Source organism: Gigantopelta aegis, chromosome 2 (genome assembly GCF_016097555.1).
Source record: "Gigantopelta aegis isolate Gae_Host chromosome 2, Gae_host_genome, whole genome shotgun sequence".
Lineage (NCBI taxonomy): Eukaryota > Metazoa > Mollusca > Gastropoda > Neomphalida > Peltospiridae > Gigantopelta > Gigantopelta aegis.
In genome coordinates this window covers 42,170,149-42,198,076 of record NC_054700.1, presented here as the reverse complement: position 1 = coordinate 42,198,076, position 27,928 = coordinate 42,170,149, and the positions used below count along the sequence as shown (strand labels likewise).

General features: G+C 35.0%; 1 protein-coding gene across 1 annotated transcript in view; it reads left to right on the top strand.

The window, feature by feature from the left end:
• The first annotated feature begins 11,120 nt into the window (after positions 1–11,120).
• LOC121385772 (semaphorin-2A-like) overlaps positions 11,121–27,928 on the top strand; it is a 205,508-nt gene continuing 188,700 nt past the window's right edge. Inside the window, exon 1 of the mRNA XM_041516561.1 lies at positions 11,121–11,240. The gene's annotated coding sequence lies outside the window, so the exon portion shown is untranslated. The remainder of the gene's footprint in view (positions 11,241–27,928) is intronic.

The following is a 27,928-nucleotide window of genomic DNA, read 5'->3' as shown; positions in this document are numbered from 1 at the left end:
TATCAGTTTGAACCTGGAACATCTTCCGACGAACCACTGGCCTGACAGATGACGATGAAAATGGTCGTGGAGACAGCTTACCACTAATTTACAACTTTTATTCTTGTTTTGTTCTTTAGCTTTTCGTCCGAATTATTTTGCTACACTGTATGTTCTAATATTTATGATGTAGTAGAAAAGACGATAAATAACTCTTGAATTCTACGAGTCAAGTGGACCCGATATCGGTAATTTTAAGAAATAAACAAAAATGACTTTTAGTCAGTCCCATCCCTCTATGAAGATGTCTTTTTTTGTGAATAATTTCAGTTTAGTTTGACGTAAAAAAAAAAAAAGTGAAAGTGTTTTGGAAATAACAAAACAATACTATCTTTTTTGTGCAGTTGTGAAAACAGTCTGCTCAGAAATAAATAACTTATTTTAATTTTAAAAAATAAACAAAAACAACTTTTAGCCTGTCCCATCCATCTATGAAGATGTTTTTTTGTGTGAATAATTTCAGTTTAGTTTGACGTAAAAAAAAAAGTAAAAGTGTTTTGGAAATAACAAAACAATACTATTTTTTTGTGTGCAGTTGTGAAAACAGTCTGCTCAGAAATAAATAACTTATAGCACATTCCATAGTATGAAAAAAGGTTTTCTCTGTGGGAGGTATAGTAAAATTAATTTAATGTATTTATAGTCTTGTTTTACAGGGAATGCCTTTTTTCCCTACTATGAAAAGTCATTTATTTCTGAGCCGATTGTTTTCTAAGATGCATACAAAATTAGCATCTTTTTTTTTTTTCTTTTTTTTTACAAAAAAACCCTACATTTTTGTAGGATGGGACGGACTAGGCTATAGATACTTACTTGTCTGTACTTTATTGTTTTAATGTTCTTGAACTGTAAAGAAAAATCTCACAAATGAACGAGATGCAAACGACAACAAATCGGATCTCGATGATTGCACGAACCGTGCATGAGAAAACAAATTGACCGTAGTTGAAAGCATAACGCAATTTGGGACATTGACAATATGCACCCCAAGGTCGTTTCAGTGTGGATGGCGTCGGCTTGTTGTCATTTGTTTTGTGTCGCAGAAAAATTGTTGGTACGGCATCTTTTTAAAAAACCCATAACACATGGTATTCCCATATCTCGCTTAAGCCGACAAGCCAGTTCGGACGAATCGAAACTAAAGTGTCTCCGGCATTTTCTTCCTGTCCAGTATTTCCATGTTGTTTTCATCAAATTCACACACAGCTTTCTCGCAGCAACATTACTAGGAAATGCGTGAAGACTAAATTTATCGGCTTTTGTATTGCTACAGCCGCCAACAACACGCCGTTTAACCATAATAAACACAAAAGAAGCAATGAACAATGGCGCTGACTATCAAAAGGAGTTCCCTTCGTGACGTCACGGATCAAATCTTACGGAAATTCCTGAAACGAATTCAGCTGGTTCTGTTTTTCAGGGGAATATTTTTAAATGGAAAATATACCGGTATATAATCTTTTTACATTTAAAAAAAAAAAATTCTAATCATATTAAATAATATCTTGATTGATATAGCTCAATACATCACACATCTGGCACAGCACTTTAAAGGGACAGAGCTTAGTTTTTAAACACTAAGGCATATTTTTCACCTAGACCCTAGTTTCAACCTGTAAAAATAGACACTAAGTTTGGTTAATTTACAAACCTATAACAAATTTGGATACAACCGAGTGAAACAAGAGTCTGTGACATTGAAATACTGTAAACCGTATTAATATTGCGACGTGTTTTTTTCACGAATGTATACCTTAGTACATATTTGCGACGTGTAAATTTCGCAAACAACCGTTGACAACTAAAAAAAAAAAAAAAAGTGGATAAAGACAGCTCACTGTAATTGTTATAAAGTTACTGTCTGTAAATCAATATTCTGTTATCCTACATCAAGCAATTGTGCCTGGTACAGAGTCTGTAGAGGGGATTAGGCCCTACCCACCTTACCTGTATTAGAATCACAACTCACAGCTTCAGTTGTTAACTGTTAACACCCTTTGGTAGATAAAACAATAAACGATTAGTCGCCATCGATTGAAGTTACATAAAACAATTAACGATTAGTCGCCATCAAGGAGAGCTCGTGTATAGGCTGTGCCTGTTGAGTGAATCTTTTTGTGAATTTTATTCTCAATAAAATATTTCAAAACAAAACAAATTACTTTAAGCACACTTCAAATTGGAAAATAGTGCGTGCGTATTAATTTCGCGACATACGGTTGGACGCGAACGATGCGAAATTTATACACGCATTTTTTTCACGGTTTACAGTACCCTTAAAAATAGACTAAAACACAACTCCATCACTGTTACTTTTGAGACGCATGTGTGTTTTTAAACATAAGAAAAATGCATTTTGTGGTATTAGAAACATCAGGATGACTGGAAACACTTCAGTTGTATAAAAATGAATAATCTAAACAATAAAATATAAGTAACGTTTGATTTTAGTAATCATAAATGGCTCTAATAGTGAAAAATATGTCATAGTGTTTAAAAACTAGGGTCTAGAATAAATTAATTGCATCTTATCCATCTATGTGGTCTTCCAGTTAAGATCAGAGTAAAGTTTAATACAGTGAAACACCTAAACTGGAAAAGTAAAATATCTGGTTTTAAGGGGTATCTGGTTTATAGAGAGATTCCGTCTTGTTTTGATGTTTAAAAAGGGACTGAAAGAGGTCTGGGTTTTAGAGAATTCTGGTTTACAGAGGGTCCGGTTTTGAGAGGTTTCACTATATCATGTTTGAGATGTAGCTCACTGGTAGAGTGATATTCTAAAGTACACCGAGTTGGTGTCAGTGACTCAGGGTTTTCGGGTTCCAACCAATGCATTATGATTGGTAAAATCACTGACCGTAATATGTAACATCATGTCTGTGGGAAAGTACATATAAAAGAAGACCTTGAAATTCAGACAGTTTTGCAAAAGAAGTCAAGTGCCATTGCAAACTAATGTTATCACAGCATTGTGATAATTTTTGTTTTAAAGGTGCATACTGGGAACAGATTTGTATATATAAATATGACCTACTGAAGTAAATATATCCCCAAAAATATAAATAAAACTTTCTTTATTATTTTTGTCACACATTTTGTGAACACTTTTCCCCATAAAAAACCACTGACATTCAAGTATAAATAAACAAATTATGGTAATTCATGATGATTATCTTAAAAGTAACAAAGTAAAGGCACGTAATATTAACAACTTGTCTGACTACATACAAGAATAAGCTTATTTTAAAATGTTTAAATAAAACAAAATAAAATTAACTTTGTAATATAAACATTTCATGTAAAACAGGAATGAAATGAAGAAACATGAACATATTTTATCTCTCAATATTATGATTTCTAAAGGAAGTTATGAAATAAAAAATAACTTGTCTCTCTGTGTTCACTTTGTGAAATATCAATGCAGTCCAACTTCCAGCCAATCGACTAGTTTTCTTAACACCCATGCTTTGATACTATCCCCATTTTCCGATGATCAGAACACTTGGTTAGGTTTTGAAAATAGGTCTAAAAACCAACTTCTCATGTCTTATTTGTTTAGCCTAGGGGCCGATGTAGTCCAGTGGTAAATCAATTGCCTGATGTATGGTCGATCTGGAATTGATCATCATTGGCTTTTTTTTGTTCCAGCCAGTGCACCACAACTGATATATATCCGAGTCCATGGTATGTGTCATCCTGTCTGTGGGATGGTGCATATAAAAGATCCCTTGCTAGTAATGAAAAAATGTAGTGAATTTCCTCTCTAAGGTTATACATAATTTTTTTTACCAAAAGTATTACATCCAATAGCCATTGATTAATAAATCAAAGTGCTTTAGTGGTATCATTAAACAAAACAAACTTTTAACTTTTGTGTAGCCTGTAGCATAGAGGTGTGCGGTATTACCGGTGTACTGGTATTTTTTTTCTGTCGTGGTACGTACTGGTACGTTTTTTACTGTACTTCGGGACTTTCCTTGGACGATGACTTTACGGATATTTCCGAGAAATAAATTATCAGTGTCATGAACCAAAATACATAATTTCGAGAAATTATTTAAAAAGCATCCAATGTTAATGATTGTTTGTGTTCCATTAACAAATCTTTGAAAAACTAACGGAATTTCCCAAAGTATTTAGAATCTCAAAACGTCACTAACAAAAACATGGTAAATGACGAGTTTGTTGTTCGCAACTCACGTGCGATATTGGTCATTTGCAGGGCTCGCCCTGTTGTTCGTCAGAATCGCAAATTACGAAAAATAATAAAAAATGGCAAAAGAATTTTCGACTTGGCAAAAAAAATTAAGAAACTTTTTTAATGTCGATTTTTAGTCACCAAACATTCTTTCAACCAATTTTGTTCGACAGATATGCCTCGCGGTATGCATAAGCGCCATTTGCATGTCCGGGTGACAGTCTACTATTCAATAATGAACTGCTTCTTATAAAGCTACAAAATACAATCAAATAATATGAAATACTGTTCAAAACATGTTGCATTGTTGATACTTAATGTTTTATTACTAGCTACAACAAGGCTCACTTTTTATTTGTCACGTTTTTAGCGTTGTGTCGTATCAGATAATGTTGTAAAATCTAGGTCACGTGGTTGAGTTCATTTTACTGAAGTGGGTGCATTGATGAGGATTACATATTGTTTCTCACATATACACAATCATTATTAGTTCCAATTTTCAAAGTTTACAGATTTAATTTTAAACATATTCAGTGGGGGAATTACAATTTATTGATGCTATGTCTACTTATATAATATTAGCACAGGCATGATACATTCTTCCGCCCCTGGTAGATAAACATACAAAAGTCTCGGATCACGTTGCAATGAATTTATGAAACTGAAATTTTAAAAAATCCAGTTGTGAAAGTTTGAAAGACGGTCACACGCCAGTGTTTTGAGAACAATAACATATAATGACATTTTCTTTGTCTTTGTTTTGGGGCACTGGCTATACTCTTGGATACGAAAACAATTATAAACAGTATTCAGTTTAAAACATACATATAAGTTAGGAGAAGGGGAGTTACGTACTTAAAAAAAAACCCACGAAAGCCTATTTCATTTGCATTCATAAAATAAAATACTGCCAGTGTGGCTATTTTGTTTCTAAATTGTTTTTCTTCTTTAAACATGGATTCATTATCAAAGAGATTAAAGATACAGGCCCATAGCACATAGCTTATATATATATGGCCTATTGGGCCTGTGGAATTGGCACGATATCTGGAGGGTTGGGGACGTATGCAAAGCTTCTAGTGGGGTGGCACAAGTTACATTTTTTATCTTTATATAGAGCAGAACAAAAACATCGGCTACTGAATGTCAAACTTTTGGTAATTTTGATATATAGTCTTAAGCAGCCCATACACGATCAATTTTATTGACAATAATATTGTCAATTATAAAAATTGACAATATTATTGATCATTAGTGTGTGATATTGAAGCAAGTTTTTGATTGACACAATATATTGACAGAATCAAACATGTGTAGATATTTATTGAAGGTTTCTACTGTGTCGTTGATGGCACTTTGTCAAATTATTGCACACTATTTCATTCTGAAGCCAGTTATCCGAGGATAAACATGTCCAGGAAGGAAAAGGAAGAGAAGAGAAAATGTCTTCCTCTTTATAAACCGGCCTCGGTGGCGTCGTGGTTAGGCCATCAGTCTACAGTCTGGTAGGTACTGGGTTCGGATCCCAGTTGACGCATGGGATTTTTAATCCAGATACCGACTCCAAATCCTGAGTGAGTGCTCCGCAAGGCTCAATGGGTAGGTGTAAACCACTTGCACCGACCAGTGATCCATAACTGGTTCGACAAAGGCCATGGTTTGTGCTATCCTGCCTGTGGGAAGTGCAAATAAAAGATCCCTTGCTGCCTGTCATAAAAGAGTAGCCTATATGGCGACAGTGGGTTTCCTCTAAAAAAACTGTCAAAATGACCATATGTTTGACGTCCAATAGCCAATGATAAGATACAAAATCAATGTGCTTTAGTGGCGTTGTTTTTTACTTTACTTTTCCTCTTTATAAATATAACATTAATAAAATCATCAATCCACTGTCTGCTTTGTTTCTTTTATTTTTATTAAAATATATATTAACTTTGAATTATGTTTTCTTTCAATATTTACTAGCATTTGTTTTTCAAAAGCATTTTCTCATATTTACCTATTGATGTCATCATTAATGCAAAATTAGACAAATTAGTATTTTATGAATAAAATGATTTGCTATTTCATCCATACGAAGAAATTTTTGATAATACGCCTGCTCATTTGTTCTAAGTTCCTTTAGCAGTTCAACATGGCTAAATGTTTTTCTCTGCAGAAACCATTGTTTGGGCCATGTAATTCTTGTTTTATGTTTTTGCTTATCAAAAGCAAAGGCAATAGCTTAAAGCAATGGCTAGAGGGCAAATTACTTAAAATATTGTGTAAATAACTGCATCGTTGGTGGCCAATAAATATTCATCAACCATATTGTATCAACATTATTGTCAATTAAATTGATCGTGTATGGGCTGCTTTAGAGAGGAAACCCACTACATTTTCTCATTAGTAGCACATACCACGACCTTTGCTATACCAATCGTGGTGCACATACATAAATGAGAAATAGCCCAATGGGACCACTGACTTGGATCGATCCTAGACCTACCACACATCCAACCAAGTGTTTTACCACAGGGCTACGGCCCGGCCTAGACATCAAGGGCCATTAAAATATTATGTAACTTTGTCATTTTCATTATTTTCCAGTTTAACTGAAATGATAACTTCGGAATTTATTCATCGATTATGTTTATTTCATTTACATTATAAGGTCTTAAAATACAACAAGGCTCTACAACTATGTTCTACCTATAAGTATTGGCTATTCTCTAAATGAGAGTTTTAGTCCTGCTTAATGCTTACTCAACTTTAGAAGAAATAGAGTGTAAACTGAATCACTCAAAATCTTTACTGGTAGGTATATCATTGTAGTATGTCATATATGTTTGACCCCTAAGTTCAAAGGCACATAAATGACATTGTATGTTGAGCAATTATTGTATCACTGAATCGCAGTGATTAGTATGCTGTCATTACCATGGTATACTGTGTTACATTACAAAAAACCGCGGTATACTGCTGTACATTTTTTTTCGCGGTACCCAACCCTACTGTAGCATGCTTATGAGGATGAGCATTCATGAACAGTTTGACTGGTACCATCATCTTCTACCACATCACATTCATCCAACATTCGGCACAAAAACCAGTCATGTCTTGTATTATGATCACTCGCCCTCTTGAATTTCACTTTTGTATGGAATAAGCCAAGTTATACTCAATGGCTACATTCTGAAAAACTTGGCCAATGACAGTTTCTACCACATTTTGGATTGACTTGGGAGTTCTGAGAGGAGATTTTTTTTTTACCGTCAATTTTATAATAATATTAATTATATACTACCATCACAAATCAAATTTACAGCAATTTTTGTGACAGCCTTGCTAATAGCTGCCACCAATTTTTGAAGATTGTAAAAGAGTCCTTGTGCTTTTTGTTAGGAATAGCCTAAGTGGACACATTGTATTTCATCTAATTTTCTCGACTAAGTGTTGAAATAATCAAATACTAGACACCAAATAGACATAGTTTAAAATGTGCTAATTGAGCTTCCATTAAAACTGATTAATTATTTTCCTTAAATTTTTGGTTTACAATTAAAAATAGATGTGTTGCTGCATTTTTAAAAATCTCTCTATTTTATACTCTGTAAAACTTGCATTTCTCAAATTTGGGAATAAATTTCTGGACAAGCATAGACTGCAGTTTCTGTTACATTTTCAAGGTGTTTTGTAGAAGCCACTATAGAAGCACAAATGGCCATTGTAAAGAGAAAGACAGAGTTGGCAGGACGTATTCTATTGACACTGCCGGTGACTTACACACTGGAAACCTAGTTGATGTTCATGCTTGACGGAAACCATTTGACTCAAATGTTTTCACAGAAAATAGCCGATTAGTACATTTTGTTAACTTATTTGCCACCTCAGTGACCGCACTGTATTTCAGCAGTTAGCAGTTTGTCAACGGACAACAGATTGGCTTGAATTGTAATGGAAATTTCTTGTTTATCTTTCACTGAGATTATTACTCAAGTTGATATGCCATTGAGGTGGAGATATAAAAGTGACAAATGACGCACCACACAGAACCTACTGTCGAACTTACATACAGACATGTTAATGTATTGCTGAACCTGTTACTAAGCTGTGAAGAAAATTATTCTCGGTTGCATAAAGGGAGTATCATTAAAGATAAATAGTGCATCAGATTTTTATATTTTATGATGGCTGCCACCTGTTTACTTTTAATTAACAACAAAACGCCGATCCGAATGAATTTCTTTAAGGTAATGATGAGGCGGTATTTCACGTTAATTGTAGATAAGCAGATTACAGCCGTGTCTGAATTATATAATACATCCATGATGGCTCCACCCAAATCTGGTCTCCAATTCCAAAATAGTTGACACATTGGCTCTTGGTGGCACTGTTATCTTTTAATTAAAATATGATTCAAAATGGTGCACCGTTGTTATCTATGATATTTTATAAAACATGACAGCTGCCAGGTCATATTTTTGCTGATTTGACAGATTTTTTGGTTGTGATATTTTTGTTTTTTTACTACAGACCATTGCTAAATTTATGATATCTGGTACAGCAGAATAAAAGAATGGAATACGTACCAACATTTTAGCACATATTAAACCATGGTTCGGTCGTGTCTAATTTATAATTGTTTAAATATAGAATTGGTCTGTATATAGATCAAGAGGGCTACGAAACCCACTGTTGCCTTACGGTACAGAATAACAACAGCAGATCTTTTATGTACAAGTTTTCCCATAAACAGGATAGCACACACCAGAGCATTTCATTAAGAAGATGCTTGCAGTTCACAGTTATTGATTCATATTTATATTGAATTTCAACCTGTATGTGATGCTATAGCAATTAAAAATATAGATGATGATTTATGTCAATATATTGAATGTAATATGTGGTTAATGATCTGTAGGTAATTTTGTTTTTCATCTTGATAATTGTAATATTGATCATTGATAATTGACATCAAACAGAAGCTGATGTGAGTTGTCATTATTGATATAAGATACAGTTACTAGTAATGTTTAATCTATTTGTCATATGCACCGTTACCAGAATGTTCATTACATCTACTTTTCTCACACAGCCTCCTACTTTCACAAAAGTTAGTTTGTTTTGTTTTTACTAGAGCACATTGATTTATTAATCATCGACTATTGGATGTCAAACATTTGGTAATTCTGACATATTATAGTCTTAGAGAGGAAACGTGCCACATTTTTTCATTAGTATCAAGGGATCTTTCATAAGCACTATCCCACAGACAGGATAGCACATATCACAACCTTTGGTATACCAGTCATGGAAATACAATGACGCACTCAACACATTTTAATTATGGTTATATGGCATTGGACATATGGTTAAGGACCACACAGATATTGAGGGAGGAAAACTGCTGTTGCCACTTCATAGGCTACTCTTTTTCGATTAGCAGCAGGGGATCTTTTATATGCACCATCACATAGACAGGATAGAACATACCACAGCCTTTGATGTACCAGTCATGGTACACTGGCTGGAACAAGAAATAGCCCAATGTTTAATTTATTTGTCATATGGTATGATCATTAAAAGTACCCCTCGACATTATCAGAATATTAATTAGAATCTAACCACTTTCTTTTCTCAAACAGTCTCCGACTTTCAAAGATAATCAACACTGTTTAGCCCCCATCCACCCCTTTCACCATTAATTAATAATAATGTTTCATAATTTTAATTTTGATTATATTATTATTATTATTATTATTATTATTATATTTATTTATTATTATTTTTTATTATTATTATTATTTTTAAACACCTTGCAAATTATATTTATTTATGTATCTGTTTACTTAATGCAGAATTAAAAAAAAAAAAAAAAAAAATGGGGGGGGGGGGTCACTCTTTTTCTTTTTTTTTACTTCACTATTTTTAGTTTTTTGGGTGGGGTATTTTTATTTGCCATCAAATAATTGTAGTTTAAAATATGTTGAGGTGTTGTTAAATATACATTCCTTTCCTTTTCTTTCATGCTTTTGTCACGGTTGAAGTAAAATTTGTTTTTAATGACTTTCAGAAAACCTTCATCAATCCTAAAAAAATAACAATAAACATATTTTTGGTTTGTCTTTTGCCAAAATTTTGTTTTGCATAACCCATGTGCGTTTTTTTTTGCACATTAAATTTAGGATATCATTAACATGGTCATGGCATTTTATGCAAAAAAGGGTTGTCTGAATTTGTTTTTGTGTAACCCGTAAATGGTTCACATATACATGTATTTTTAATTCTAGGAAGCCGGGCTCATATTATAATTTGAGATACCTGTCACATAACTATATTTATTTTCACATTCTTGTCAAGCTGAGGTGTAACTTATTTCAATAAACTTTTTTTTTTTATTCTCCAATTCAACATCTCATATTTACAACCAGTTACAGGTCTATGGTTATGTTTATTTTGACAGTCTTGTCAAACTAATGTGTAACTTACTCATTTTGATAAACATTTTTTTTTTAATTCTCTGAACCATGTACCCAGTTCATCACCTCATATTACAACCAGGTAAAGGTCTATAGCTATATATTAATTTTGACATGCTTGTCTACCTATATAACTTATTTATTTTTCCACTGAACTAATTGAACATCTCATATTACAACCAGAGATATATTTTAACATGCTTGTCAAAGTAGAGTTTTTTTCTACCTGTATAACTTACTTATTTTTTCCACTAGGCTAATTCAACAGCTCATATTACACCTAAAGTCTAAATTTTGACATGCTTGTCAAAGTAGCGTTTCACCTGTGTCGTAAATCTCCGGTAAATCCACAGATCTGACTTTACTCACTTGATTGGTTGCAGCCCAGCCCAGCGGTGAACATCTGAACAAGGTGAACTGTGGTCACAGTGGTGAACGAGGATTATCACACAAGCGACCGGCTCTCTATCTCTCGCTGGTGGTGTGTATCGCTGCTCAACACACTGGAATATCTCGGGATTTTAGCTGTTTCTACAGAAAGGGTAGGTAGAATATTTTTCAGTATATTTGTTGTATAAGGGAAGGAAAGGAATGTAGGTTTTTAATGGCACCTTATCTTATTTCAAATTCTAGTTGTTTGGTTGGTGTCTCTTCCCAGCCAGTATACCATGACTGGTATATCAAAGGCTGTGGTATGTATTATCCTGTCTGTGGGATGGTGCATATAAAAGATCCCATGCTACTAATGGAAAAATGTAGTGGGTTTCTTCTCTAAGATTATAAAATGTTAGAATCAACAAATGTTGAACAGTCAATTCAATGTGCTCTAGTGGTGTAAGTTTAACAAAACTAACTTTTTTATGGTTGGTTTAAAAGTTGGTGTAGAGACAGACAGTTGAAAGCCACTGCCACCACAGAGGCTATATACTGTATGTCTGCTGAAAAACTTGGTGTAGAGACAGACAGTTGAAAGCCACTGCCACCACAGAGGCTATATACTGTATGTCTGCTGAAAAACTTGGTGTAGAGACAGACAGTTGAAAGCCACTGCCACCACAGAGGCTATATACTGTATGTCTGCTGAAAAACTTGGTGTAGAGACAGACAGTTGAAAGCCACTGCCACCACAGAGGCTATATACTGTATGTCTGCTGAAAAACTTGGTGTAGAGACAGACAGTTGAAAGCCACTGCCACCACAGAGGCTATATACTGTATGTCTGCTGAAAAACTTGGTGTAGAGACAGACAGTTGAAAGCCACTGCCACCACAGAGGCTATATACTGTATGTCTGCTGAAAAACTTGGTGTAGAGACAGACAGTTGAAAGCCACTGCCACCACAGAGGCTATATACTGTATGTCTGCTGAAAAACTTGGTGTAGAGACAGACAGTTGAAAGCCACTGCCACCACAGAGGCTATGTATGTCTGCTGAAAAACTTGGTGTAGAGACAGACAGTTGAAAGCCACTGCCACCACAGAGGCTATATACTGTATGTCTGCTGAAAAACTTGGTGTAGAGACAGACAGTTGAAAGCCACTGCCACCACAGAGGCTATATACTGTATGTCTGCTGAAAAACTTGGTGTAGAGACAGACAGTTGAAAGCCACTGCCACCACAGAGGCTATATACTGTATGTCTGCTGAAAAACTTGGTGTAGAGACAGACAGTTGAAAGCCACTGCCACCACAGAGGCTATATACTGTATGTCTGCTGAAAAACTTGGTGTAGAGACAGACAGTTGAAAGCCACTGCCACCACAGAGGCTATATACTGTATGTCTGCTGAAAAACTTGGTGTAGAGACAGACAGTTGAAAGCCACTGCCACCACAGAGGCTATATACTGTATGTCTGCTGAAAAACTTGGTGTAGAGACAGACAGTTGAAAGCCACTGCCACCACAGAGGCTATATACTGTATGTCTGCTGAAAAAGTTGGTGTAGAGACAGACAGTTGAAAGCCACTGCCACCACAGAGGCTATATACTGTATGTCTGCTGGAAAACTTGGTGTAGAGACAGACAGTTGAAAGCCACTGCCACCACAGAGGCTATATACTGTATGTCTGCTGAAAAAGTGCCAAGGGATGTTTTATATGCACTTTCTCAGGCAGGATAGTGCCTACCGTGGTCTTTGAAAGTTGTTATCTTTGTAGGAAAGGAAAAAAAGAAAGAAAGAAAGAAATGTTTTATTTAACGATGCACTCAACACATTTTATTTACGGTTATATGGCATCAGACATATGGTTAAGGACCACACAGATTTTGAGAGGAAACCCGCTGTCGCCACTACATGAGCTACTCTTCCGATTAGCAGCAAGGGATCTTTTATTTGCGCTTCCCACAGACATGATAGCACAAACCATGGCCTTTGTTGAACCAGTTATGGATCACTGGTTGGTGCAAGTGGTTTACACCTACCCATTGAGCCTTGCGGAGCACTCACTCAGGGTTTGGAGTCGGTATCTGGATTAAAAATCCCATGCCTCGACTGGGATCCGAACCCAGTACCTATCAGCCTGCCATGACGCCACTGAGGCCGGTTTGTAGGAAAGGAAGGAATATTTGTGTAAGGGCTATATTATACTTTAAGCCATTTTTAGTGCAGTGTGGTTGCAATGCAAGCATGGAACAAAATGTGGCTACATAAAAAAATATATTCTGTGGTTATTAAAAGCAGCATTTCCATATACATGGTGCAGATGTTGAGTTTGCTCAATTATTTTTCTCTGGGGGGGAGGGCAAACGCGAAAACAGGACAATGACGATGGATCACACTTGACAAAAGACCAAACATACGACACACGACAAAAAGACGTAGACGTTTTTTGCAAAAATTATATATTTTAAAAAATCCAATTATAATTGATCAGGAATTTGGGCTAGTGCTTTATCTTGGTGGGCTAGTGGTTTTCACAAACCCACTAGCCCTGTGGCTAGTGACTTTTCAAAAGATTTGTCATACTATGGGTAAAGCGCTCGCTTGATGCGCAGTCGGTTTGGGATCGAACCCCGTCGGTGGGCCCATTGGGCTATTTCTCGCTCCAGGCCGTTCCAACCAGTGCTCCACGACTGGTATATCAAAGGCCGTGATATGTGTTATCCTGTCTGTGGGATGGTGCATACAAAAGATCCTTTGCTACTAATGGAAACAATGGCTGATGATTAATAAATCAATGTGCTCTAGTGGTGTCGTTAAACAAAACAACCTCTTTTTTTTAACATGATGACACCATAGAAGATTTTGTTAATCAGTGAATAATAGGAGTTCCACATAGTAATATTTGTTCTAGAATGCTATATTAATAAAACTTGTTTTCCACAGACAGAATAGCACATACCACAGAGTTTTTTATACCAGTTATGGAGCACAGGATGAAATTAGAAATAATTTAGTGGTTTCACTGTGGCCCAGACAGGATAGCACATACCACAGTGTTTTATATACAAGGAATAGAGCACAGGATGAAATGAGATATAATTTAGTGGTTTCACTGTGGCCCAGACAGGATATCACATGCCACAGTGTTTTATATACCTGGAATAGAGCACATGTTGAAATGAGAAATAATTCGGTGGTTTCACTATTGCTCAAGTGTAACAGTTACCATGTGTTACATCTAATATTATATTATGCTTGGTAAACATACATTCCTTTCTTTCATTTTGTTAAAATCAAAAAGTTGTTAAAAATGTGATGACAAATAGTGTTAAAGTTTTCACATGTGATTGATATGTCATGTGTCTGTAGAGTATTCTGTATTAAACCGGTTATTTCCAGTTTATCACATCCTTAAAAGTTTTTTCAGCCATTAAATATAAATATTATTGAAAGATGAAAGATTATATTTTATATGTGGAAACCTTAAACTAAACTGCACTTACAATATAATTGTTTTCCTTATAAAATAAATTCTTTCATCTTTCAGTAATCTTCTTTTTTTGTGTCCTTCTGTATGTGTGAAATATCAATGAACTTAAGATTAGAATCTGTTAAAATCATTAAGATGGTACTTCCACAAGGCTTATCAAACTGAAATAACTATACTGATAAAAAAAAAGAGAGAAAGAAAAAGAAAAAAATGTAAATCTCTGAACTATTTACTGAGGGAAACCTTAAACATTTTATATTGCTATTTAGTTGGTGAGATTAAGAAAGATACTTTTTAAATGATGGCTTGTTGAACAGATTACAAAGGGAAGACAAAAATGATTTTACTGAAATAATAAAAATAATAAAAATAATAAAAAAGTTTGTGCGGATTTTGTATTTCAGATGTTTTTAAAATAGTGATCTAAAATGTATTGTGAAAGAAATAAGAAATGAAAGTATTTCCAAATGTGAATTCTTTGCCTGGGCACTAATTCTTTCATCCATTGATCCTTTCCATATTTAAGAATAGCTTTTTGTTCTGTCACTCTTTTCATTAAGATTTATGTTCAGATGTATGACATATTTATGGGTGTCAAGTCAGCCATGTAGAATAGGAGCCTTTACTTCTGTGTAACTTCTCAACAACATTGGTTAAACCCACACGGATTCTGCAGAATTATATGCCTCACCAACCATAAACTGGTTTGGTGTTAATAGCAAAAATCCAATTTTGTTTTAATACATGATGTAATATTTAACTTTAATCTAAATTCATGATGAAAAATGTATAAATAACCTATTTGTATTTTTTTAAATAATATTTAAAAAAAAATATATTTAAGCAAAAAATATAAAAAATAAATAATTCATGAACAAAAAGTCATGAATAATATAAATTTATTATGTAAAATTCATGAATAATCTAGATGTATTTTTATAATAATAATAAAGAAGAAAATAATTTGAAATTAAAATTAATCAATTTCACATAACAAAATTCTGCAGCACCAACCATAAACTGATTTGGTGTTAAAAGCAAAAATCTACTTTTTGTTTTAACACATGAAGTAAAATTTAAATTCATGATGTAAAATTTATAAATAATCTTATTTGTATTTTAAAAAATAATATACATAGTTTTAAAAAAATTTTTTTTAAATGAATCAAATTAATTTTACATTAAAAATCCAACAAAATAACCTATATATGTCCCCTTTTAAATTTATCAAAACAAGACAAAAAACAACAACAACACACCCACAGGAAACCTGTTCATGGAATACAAGCAGCAGGGCAAATTGTCTTCTTGAAGAATGTATGAGCGTTTATATTTATGACTCAATCCATTTGTAATAGTTGACAGAAATTCTCAAGGTGAAAATAATCCTTGAGTCAACATTGGTGTGTATCTTTGTGTGAATCAATACCTCATCACCTCTGCTCCCTGGTATTTTGTCAGCTTCGCTGTATGACAGTTGTATTAATGTACTCAACAGGAGACCCATTCAAAGGGATTTCAGACTAAGTACAGGTAGATTTAGATCCTTTATCTTATTCATTGATAGACATTTTGTAGAACTATACTGTATTAGTGATAGACATTTTCTAGAACTATACTGTGTTAGTGATGAGAAATCTGAATTTCAGTTGTGAACTAGTTTTCAGAATGGAATGCAACTTCTGAAATGTGAAAACTGATTTCAGTTTTAAAGTCCTAAGGGGGTTCATAACATTTTCAGTGTAGCAGTGAATGTGTCCATGTTAATCATATAAGTAACTGGATTTCTTTTCTGGAATGATAATTACATTATAATTATGTGCTGTACGTGGTGTAGTATTTAAAGAAGCTGTGTTACCTGGATTTTTGGATTTCATTTTCAGTATTTATTGATTCATTAAGGTTAGTCATTATATATATATATATATTTTTTTTTTATTTGATCATGCTATCATAGTTTCATTCTGTCCCCTTTAATACATCATACTTAGAGGATATGTTACATTGTAAGTTTTATTTCAAAAATGCATTATTTCTATTTGCTAGTTGTAGAACAGTTATTGGATTAGGTTATAACCTAGATAGTGAACAGAAGTAATACATATACCACAATATTAGAAAAATTATTGTAACACTATTTTAGACACCAAATAGCCGTAGTTTGTTCAACAAACATTCTATAATCAAACTTGTTACGTATATTCTGGCCAGATGCTATTAAAAGTTTTGAAGTTTTCATTTAACCTTTCAAAAGGTCTGGAGACTTAAACATCATGGCAATGCTATACCAATTGCATGCAGCAGTACATAATTATTTAATGTCAATAAAGTCTGAACTTTAAATGTGTCAGTTTAATACAGATCATTGCATGTGCTCTATTTTAGATTATTGGTGTTGAGGATATGTTGGTTTGTTAAAATGGCTACATCAGCAAATCACTTCTCTATTTGTTGATTTGGGAATCACTTCTTGTTGGCCAGATCTGACAGTATTTTCATTTCATCAGATCATATGCCATTGTATCCTTTTCTCCCTTATTCATCTCTGACTGTGTCTGTAAATAAGCCAGTCTGTTTCGGTGTTGGTTCAGGTATTACTAGCCTGTTTGAGATTTGGATTTCCTGAATTTAGATTCAGAGGATCATCTCATATTCAAGACTTAGTTTCCACATGATTTCACCATGTGTATTTGGTTGTAAATGTGCTGCATCAGCTTACACCAGGTTGTATCATATTGTGGGCGTTATATCTGGATATTGTGTCTAGGAGGTAATATCTTTGTTAGTATCAATACATATTAGTTGTTTCGTGGGTGGCATGTTTTCATATATCTGTACATAATTGTGTTTTTAGAGCATCACTTTGTATCACTAAAAGAATCTCATTGCTTTCTGTCTCTAATATTTGAATATGTCTAGAAGGTGATCCTCATGTCAGTATTAATAAATATGTTTTTTTTCACAGATGGCACTATTTCATTATTTGTGTATGTTTGTCTGTTTGTAGCATCACTTACTTTACACCAAAAACTGACACATTTTGTAGTATCTGGATATATTGTGTTTGGGACATGGTGTATCTGTCTATAGGTATGTCTATGGAGCCTCAGTAGTATATTGGTTTTACCACTGATTGCATCACACTACGAGCTCCTACCCACAGTGAGATTTAACAGTTCATTGTTGAGAAATAACACCACTACACCTGTGCCAACAATAGTGTGATGAACCTTAATTGAATACAAAAAGTTAAAAGTGTGGGGGTTTTTAACGACACCAATAGAGCACATTGATTTATTAATCACTGGCTATTGGACGTCAAACATTTGGTAATTTTTTACATATGGTCTTAAGAGAGGAAACCTGCTACATCTTTCCATTAGTAGCAAGAGATCTTTAATATGCACCATCCCAAAGACAGGATAGTAGATACCACAGCCTTTGAATATACCAGTCGTGGTACACTGGCTGGAACAAGAAATAGCCCAATAGACCTACCGCTGGGGATGGATCCTAAACCTACCACACATCAGGCAAGCACATTACCACTGGGCTTCGTCCCACCCCTTAATTGGATACAAGAAGGAACAAAATGGGCACAGTGGTTTAATGTATACTTATTGCCTCATTATCCAGTTGGGTATTAGATCGCACTCACCAGTTAGGCTCTGTGTGTGATCAAAGACATATCTTGTGTTTGTCACAGAAACATGGTTGACACGGGGGAGGTGCAGGGTCGACCACTGGATACTCTAACCATTGTGGTTTGTGAAATGATCCACTTACGCATACATCTTCAGCATTGTCATTCATTGATTAATTACAGTCTTTGGTAGGTTCCTTTATATAATCTGCGGTTTTACGTGTACAGATCAGTTCGTTTCTCGAAAACTTGAGTCAGCAGTGTGTGTGTGCTGTGTAATTCAGGACTTCTCACAATTCGTTTATAAAGAGCCACGGTTTTTATTTATAGATGTAAAATGCCTGAATGTTAAATGGACATGTAAATTATGTTTGGATTTGGATTTGATGTACATTTTGTCCCAGACCCTGTCACTGGCGAAGTTAAAGAATATGTTCTTGGTAGATGTGTCTGAACTTTATTTGGATATAAGGGATGGGATGTAGCCCAGTGGTACAGTGCTCGCTCGATGTGCGGTCGGTCTAGGATCGATCCCTGTCGGTGGGCCCATTGGGCTATTTCTCGTTCCAGCCAGTGCACCATGACTGGTATATCAAAGGCTGTGGTATGTACTACCCTGTCTGTGGGATGGTGCATATAAAAGAACCCTTGTTGCTAATCGAAAAGAGTAGCCCATGAAGTGGCGACAGCGGGTTTCTTCTCTCCATATCTGTGTGGTCCTTAACCATATGTCTGACACCATATAACCATAAATAAAATGTGTTGAGTGCCTTCCTTATTTGGATATATGACGGGGCTATAGATTGCACCAAAGCTGAGGTGATAAAGGGTGTACCCAAAATAAGTATTTCCTATATAAGGAAGCCCAAATTAAGTACAAACATGCTAACCTCAAAACATTTCACCTCAAAATCAATGGAATGTTAAGCTGTAATTAGATTAAAATAAGTTGAAATGCATTTTTGAATATGTACAACCCTTTATCAGCTATTATTAACATTACTGCACTAAAAAACCCCACTTGGTGTGGTTAGAAAAGACAAAACACCTGTTGTGCCCAAATTTATTAGATCTAAATATCTGTATGGGCATGGTAAAATTGTTTGATAGCCTAGATCAGGACAACATGCATGGACCCTAAAAGGATATATTCATGTATACCTAACTACTAAAATAAGCATCAGTGAAAGATAGTGCTCCTTTAATATCAGATCCCCTGTATTCAACTGCATATGTCCATGTGGTAGCCAAGACATATACCTGTATGCCACTGTGGTTATATATATATATATATATAGTTTATTCATTCTAAATGTAAGGAGATTATTTTTATACTTCCCATTAATGATTTGTAAAACCCTTCGCCATTCAGCATTCCTGGCTTTTATTGGTGTATTGAACAGAGTCAGTACAAAGTGAACTCCCGCATAAAAATTAAAGCTGACACGTGATATAAGGAGGCAATATATTGTGTTTATATTGGATCATAAAATCCTCTTCACGTTTCAACTTGGCTACCTATACTTGTTAATTTTCATGAGACTGTACTTTATTATTGAATGTTGTGAGATTGATACAGGTTTAAATCCACACTATAGCTTTATTAGTGTGCTCAATAGCAACTGAATTTTGAAACATAATTACCCCCAAAATATTAAATACCATTGGGGTGGACACATCAACATATTAATTGCATAGATGTGTGTGGGTTTTTTTTATTACTCTTTCTAAGAATAAACATATTGTATTGAATATTTATTAATACACATGTATAACTATCAGTACATTGCACAGCAATGTAAATAACAAGCATAAAGCTTATTACCATTGGTCTTTGCTTACTTGTGTGTCTAATATTCTGCATTCTTCTTGCCTTGTTTGAACAGATGTTAATGGATGACTTTGCAATAATGTCCATGTTAAGTTACAGCCTTCCTTTCAAAGATTACCAGACCATTGTTTGACTTTTTGTAATATATATTCACTTGGTGGTCTATATCAAAGGAACTTCAATATATTGTAGCTCTTTCTAAGTATCTCTTTAATAATATAAAAAATGTGTCCCATTCCTCGTCATGCTCCAGTAAGTAAACTTCAATACCTTTTTCCATATTATTATACCAGACATGTAATGTGATTATTACACGAGCATGTATGCAGTATAAAATGTATGTCATATGCCTGTGAATTTGTTATTATTTATTATTATTAAATTATTTAATTTCTTTTATCAATATAGGTCTACAGAACTGTGCATAGAAAATATTGAATGCGAAACTTTTTTTTTTTCTTGTGCTTTTTGTATACTTGGAAAACTATGCCATTTTGTGACAAAATATTAGTGCCATGCAAAAATACTGGGTGATAATATGGGGTGGTGGGTAGCATGCCTGTGTGTGGGCACACCCCTGGACTACAAATGTGACACATACCTTTATCCATATTTACTGCAGAATGTGTCCTCTGATTCTTGCTTATTAAAATATTTTAATCTGAATTTAATTGACTGAGCAGCAATAGAAATAAGCAGAATTTTTCATTAATCCACCGGAGAAGAACATATTGAGATCTACTTGTTTGATATTTTCACTTATCCTATAACTTACCCATGATATCCATGCTTTAAATCCATGTGATAATTTACTTTATTAACCCGGTTAATAATGGTATGCAAATTTGCAGTCTCTAGGTAATGTGTTGCTGTGGGTGGGTCATTTGCTTACAAGCCAACAAGGCCTGTTTACCTGAGCATAATGTTTTCAAAGATTTGTTTAAAATGTGTGACGTCAAACTAATCTGTGTTAATCATAATGACATTATATTATTGATAGCAGCAACTTTAGTACTGTGATTTACTAAAAATTTTAAATTAAAATGTTATTATAGAAGTGGTATAGGATAAATAGAATTCGCTAATCATGTTTTTTAATATGTAAAATATCAACCTCGTCTAGTTAATCAGTATTTGTCTCGGCAGAGCCTCGACAAATACCAATTAACATAGACTCGGTTGATATTTTACATATTAAAAAATACTCCTGACGAATCCTCTATTTATCCGGTATTAATTTTATTTCAAATGTAAAAGCAATCTAAAACAAAGTTAAACTGCTAAATCTACATTTTTGCTTGACCACCAGATAACTGTTGGAAGACATTTTGCTTGTCCAAGCAGATTTTCACTTGTCGGGACAAACAGACAAATGCTGATGAGATCATCTTATTACTTAGATTACTTATCGGTTCATTTGGAGCGGAGTTTGGTGTATCACAGTTATCTCATCTTTTCACTATAATTGGATAACTGATGATGGTAAATGGTCGTTGGTAATATTTATCACACTCGAGTTGCATCATTCTGGTTGTAATATTTACTCAGTCATTGGATATGATTCCTAAGACCAGTCATGTGATTCATCAGCCATTGTGTTCCACTGTTTAAATGGTCATTACCAGATGTTAATACCTTGGAAAGAAAATCACAAGAGCTGTTAGCATTTCAAATTGAGTCAGGCCACCGATCTTATCGGAGGTCGGACTCTGGATGGGTGTGTTCGAAACCCTAGTGGTATATGGGCACGTTAAATTGTTATCTATCTATCTATCAAATTGTTTAACCAGCCAAAGGTAATCAGATTATTACAGTGTTTTAAATTGTTGGTTTGAGAATTGTAACTAAACTTTTATTGTTCACAACATCATGTTCAGGGCAGACATCCCTTGAACCTTAATTGTATATATAGAAATTATATCTATATCTGTTTATCCATCCATTTAATCCATTATTCATCCATGCATACATACAACCAATTATCTATCTATCCATCCAACCATCCATCCATCCATCCATCCATCCATCCATCCATCAAAACATCTATCCATCAAACATCCATCCATCCATCCCATCCAACCTACAATCAATTATCCATCCATCCATCCATCCAACCATCCAACCATCCATCCATCCATCCCATCCATCCCATCCATCCATCCCATCCAACCTACAATCAATTATCCATCCATCCATCCATCCATCCATCCATCCATCCATCCATCCATCCACCCACCATCCATCCATCCATCCATCCAACCATCCAACCATCCACCCATCCATCTATCATCCATCCCATCCATCCATCCATCCCATCCAACCTACAATAAATTATTCATCCATTCATCCATCCACCCATCCATCCATCCATCCATCCATCCATCCATCCATCCATTCCATCCACTCATCCATCCATCCCATCCAACCTACAATCAATTATTCATCCATCCCATCCAACCTACAATCAATTATTCATCCATCCATCCATCCATCCATCCCATCCATTCATCCATCCCATCTAACCTACAATCAATTATTCATCCATCCGTCCATCCATCCATTCATCCATCAAACATCCATCCATCCATTCACCCATCCATCACATTAAAGACTTTAAAACATTTTGTTTTACTTATATCTATACTACTTTTTAAAGCTGTGCTGACCCAAGTTTCAAAGTTATGTACCTTTTTAATTTTTCACATAAATTAATTTTGAACTACCACAAACAGCAAGGTAGAAACATACTTCATTTGTAAAAATTGATAAGTTGTTCTAAATTCCTTAAGTAATTCTAGGTGGTAAATAGGTGTCGTAGCTGAAAAAAACCCGGACCGTATTCTACAAAACGATTTTAATGCTATGATCACCTAAGTGCATAAGGTAGCTATGCACTTAAGGTGAACTTAAGGCTAAGATCGCTCTTCGTGTAACGGGGCCCTGGTCAGTAGCTTCAGTTGTCTGCAGATGTCTGTTAAAGTGAAAATGTGGAATTTAATGTTCTTGTTATGTTTATGTTTTTAGTTGTTTACTGTGCTGTGTCTAGTCATCCATCTGTGTTAAGGGTCTAATTCACTTGACGGTGCACTCTCCTCGTAATCCCAGCCATTTAGCTGGCTTGTGAACTGTGGCTGTGATAGGTACTGCCACTGACAGGCTGATCATTTTAAAACATTAGTGTAATTCTGCTTTGTGACACTTGCAACTTGTTTTGTTAACAGAATTTTATTAAGACATACAAGGGGTGGTACAAGTGGGACCTAAAATTAAAGCTTGTTTTGTTCAACGACACCGCTAGGGCACATTAATTTATTAATCATCGGATATTGGATGTCAAATAAATGGTAATTTTGACATATAGCCTTAGAGAGGAAACCCACTACATTATTCCATTAGTAGCAAGGGATCTTTTATGTGCACCATCCTACAGACAGGACAGCACATATCGTGGCCTTTGAGATACCAGTCACAAAGTGGGATGTAGCTCAATGATAAGATCTTCTTCAGTGGATGCATTGGGTTGTTTTCTCTTCGAACCAATGTTGTATCACTGGTACATAAATATAAATTATTGCATGAGCAGGAGTGGCATACAGAATTTATGAAACAAGTTTAGGAATTGTTTTATCCCCTGACCAAGAGCAAGTTTATAAAACAATTTCCAAATGAGTTTTATAAATTTTGTATAACACTCCCACGAATGTTATAATTTATTTATTATCCAGAAACTGTAATTTTATAGCAAATGTTAAATATGATTATAATCCTTTTACAATCAATGTTAATAACACTCGGCAATGTCGATTACAGTGACACTGAATATTGTCAATATCATAGCCGCGACCATTGCAAGCATGCAGCTGCTATAGCAACTAGTGATGTCAGAAATTTGCCAAAGATATGTGGGAAAATACTATATTTATATAGCCATTTATTTAAGACCATATGGGTAATAAAAACTGGTATGTGTTGTCCTGTCAGAAAGTGCATTTAACAAGGATGACGACACTTAAATCACCAGACTCTCACACCTTGTGATCTCGCGATGTAAAGCAAAAAGTCTTCAAAACATGATGTAATATTTTAGAAGTCCAGTGGAATCATAAAAGGATGTAATATTGATATTTTGGAATTTGATTGATTGCAAACATATTTTATTGTACAAAGAACAAAAGAATTGGGCACAAGTTTGACAACTTATAAGACCCTCTTGTATATTCATACAATATACTTGGTGACCTATATTACATAGCTGTAAATATAAACTACATGTATACATTCAAGGATAACCAGTGTAAGAAAATGTATTATATGCAAAAGAATGTGAAGGAAAGAAAAGAAAAAAATTATACAAAAGATTACACAAATGGGATTTGTAGAAGCATGGAATCAAGCTACATTAGCAGCCTACATTACCAGAATTACATTTGTATTCTTGCTTTTTCAGCAATGAGCTAGAATTTTGTTTTAATAGACGTATATACATGTATATAGACAATTTGTTTTCTTCTTAATGTGAAATAAAATCCTTCTTGCACCTCTGCTAAGTTTATGGAGTAGTTACATGCTACTGGTGAACACAATTTTGTGATATTCTCTGGGGGTTTTGGTAAAGAGAAAATAATGAATCATAATTACATGATCTTGTCTTCCACTGACTTAAAGTGAACTATAGACTAAGAGTAATAGTAAGCTGCAGGGAACATTTTATTCAGTATCGTGTCACGATTCGCTATGCAAGTTTCAGAAATCGCTACACAATTGTAAAACATTAAACAGCAGTTGCTAATCAATTTTCAGTTGACTAGAAATATCGCTAATCAAGATTTTGAAAACAAAATATTCGTTGAACTGCAGGTAAAATTACGTTTCATAATATAGTTTTTAGCATGTAGAAAGTAATAAAACCAGACTGGGTGATCTGTCAAGTTAACCGTGACACTGGATACATGTTACACCTCTGTGCCAACATGACACAGATGACCTCCGCAGTGACCTGGAGGAGATACCATCATAATAGGCTTATCACCTCGTCCGTTTATGTGATACAGGGCTTTTCGGTTCATGAATGTATTCATAACTTGCTTAATTCTCTTACTCAACAATGGGGAGCCTCATCTGCCTGGCCTGTCCTTTATTGCTTGGGTGTTCATCAGAAATTGTCAGCAATGCTGCCCAGGGCCTGACATGTGAAACTGTCCACTCCGCTATCAGTGAATCCCGTCGCAGTCATTTACTGTATCACCAGTCCACATCTCCCAACCCGTGGGCCGGGGTTCCCATCTCTCATTATCACAGTTAATCCTTTTAATGCTGTTTGTTTAAAGGACATTGATCACTTTGTTCTGATCTCCCAGACCTTCTGACCAACCTGTAGTCCGCCATTGTCCGCCATTGTTCCTCATTGGTCTACGAGATCAGAGTTCATTCGGCTCTCTGTTTTTCGAGGCTGTGTCTCTGTACCTCAACTTTTGTTCCATTTCGCTGGCCAGTCATTAAGCTGGGCAATGGATTTGTTTGGTGGTTAATGGTGAATGGTTTACACTGACCCACATGGCTTGATTCTTGTTCTTCGTCATCACTCTGTCAATGAGAATGTCACTGGTCCAAAGTTGGACACAGAAATTTCACAAAGGGATCTTGTATCTTTCTTTGGTGGTGACAGCAAAAGTTGTGACCCTTAGTTTGTCTCATCTGTTGTGACAGGGTTTTTTTTATACACCTGTCTTTGACAGGTCATATTATGGTATGGCATTGTCTGTCCATCTGAACATCCATTTGAATATCCATCTGTCTGTACGTACTTCCATCCATACACTTTTGGTTTCCTTATTAGTTCATATACATGTAGGACCACCAAAGTTTGCATACAAGTACAACTTTGGATAGGAGTGTGTACTATAACAAGATCACCACAACCTACTTTTGACGGTTTTGAATGTACCTCACAAGTACTCTTGTCTTTTTCTAAAAAACTGTCAGTTGTGTCTAAGGTACACCATTTAGAAACATAACTTATAAATTCCTAAACTGTGGGAGTTTTATTATGTAGCTTATGATATAAGCTATTGAGAAAACCTAATTAGATTATTACAGATATGTGGGCTTTGTAAGTGTCATTAATTTGGTAGAAAGCTAAATTTGAAGAGCAACCTTAAATTTGTTCATGCCAGACATAAGTGGTTCCCTTTCATCACTTGCCATTTGGTACTAATAATAGTTCTCTTCAATATTGCTTCTGTAATATGGACGAACTTAAGTTATTTGTTTTGTATGCCTCTCCCTTAAGTGAGTAAATTTCTATTTGGTATGTTGTTAGTTTAACTACAATGTTTGACATTACTTCAAGTAAGTTTGTCGAAGTATTAATTTGGGCAAACTCCATACGAGCTGCACAAATTCATGCGGTGATATTCACTTTAGTCCAAGAGTAAACTAAATCAGGCTTCTTAATACAGAAGTGTGTGTTAACCAGATTTGTCAGGTAATTTATTTGCTATAACTTGGCATTCTGTGTAAACAAGGGGCCCAATCCACTAAATTCTCACAACTTTGTGATCTTGCAGTGCAGATATACATGCAATGCAAAATGACTTGCAAGGAAGATTCAGTGTTGCTAGAGAGGTTTGTGAAATAGGCCTCAGGACATTTTATGAATATGAACCATCCACCTAGCAGACATAAACCTAATGCAATAGCCACTGTTCACATTACTTTACAGCTCTGTACATACACTGGGTTGGAGCTTGTACTTTAATATGAACTGTCCACGTAGCAGAATGACTTAGCCACTGTTCATATTGAGCTGTACATGCAGTAAGTTGGAGCTGGATATGAACATGCAAACAGTATATGTAAACCAATAGTGACTTAACTAGCCACTGTTTACATTGAGATATACATGCATGCACTGGATTGGAGCTGGTGCTCTGATATGAACTGTCCACATAGCAGAAGTAAACTTAAATGTCTGCTACTGTTCATATTGAGATATACATGCTCTGGATTGTATATTCTATGAACTGTCCACATAACAGATGTAAACCTAAGCCACTGTTTACAACGAGCTGTACAGAGACTCTTTTTTTTTTTTTTATTGGGGCCCGTATTGAGATATGAACCCAGCTCCTATCAATATTAAAGCTTATACATGTAGCATATAATCATGCACTGCTTGACCAATGAGGCCGGTATGGATCTGATTCAAGGTTCACTGTGTGCATTCCTGACCCATAAGTCTGAAGTCTGAAGCGTGTGTGTGAAACAAATCAGTGGTTTACTGCTATTCCTCATCTTTAACAATAACTTGTGCCTTTGTGATGATTGTCGACAAACACTGATCCATTATGTCTACAGCGGGTGACATAAGTGACACGACCATTTGTTGTTTAATTATGGGAGGTCCACAAAGGGGGCTGGGGATTTAAGGCTGGGTCCCATTGTTGTGGAAAACTCTTTGTCCCAGTTAAACTTGTTTGACGATTACACAATTCCTGTTAGAATTTACATTGGTCAGGTCCCGGTATTGATGCCAGCACATTACCGGTACTTGTACTCTTACGCCATCGGAATAGTGTGTTGACAGGTCTGGAGATTATTATGAAATGAAACTGCTGTGCATGAGGTAGCTCTTTTCAGTTTGACAGGTTCATAGAAGTATGTTTGGCTTTTTTAATATATTTTGGTAACTTGTAGTTTAAATTTTAAATGTTGTATTTGTTTACATTTGTTTTCCATTTGAGGTTCAGACATGCAGGGCTTGTTGTCTGGGTCAGGGGTTAATAATTGTTAATAATTAGAGAGAATTGATGATGTGTCGTATGTTATTGGCTTATAAACTGTTAATAAGGAGTTAAAATAAATAAAAGTGTGAAACTAACTCTG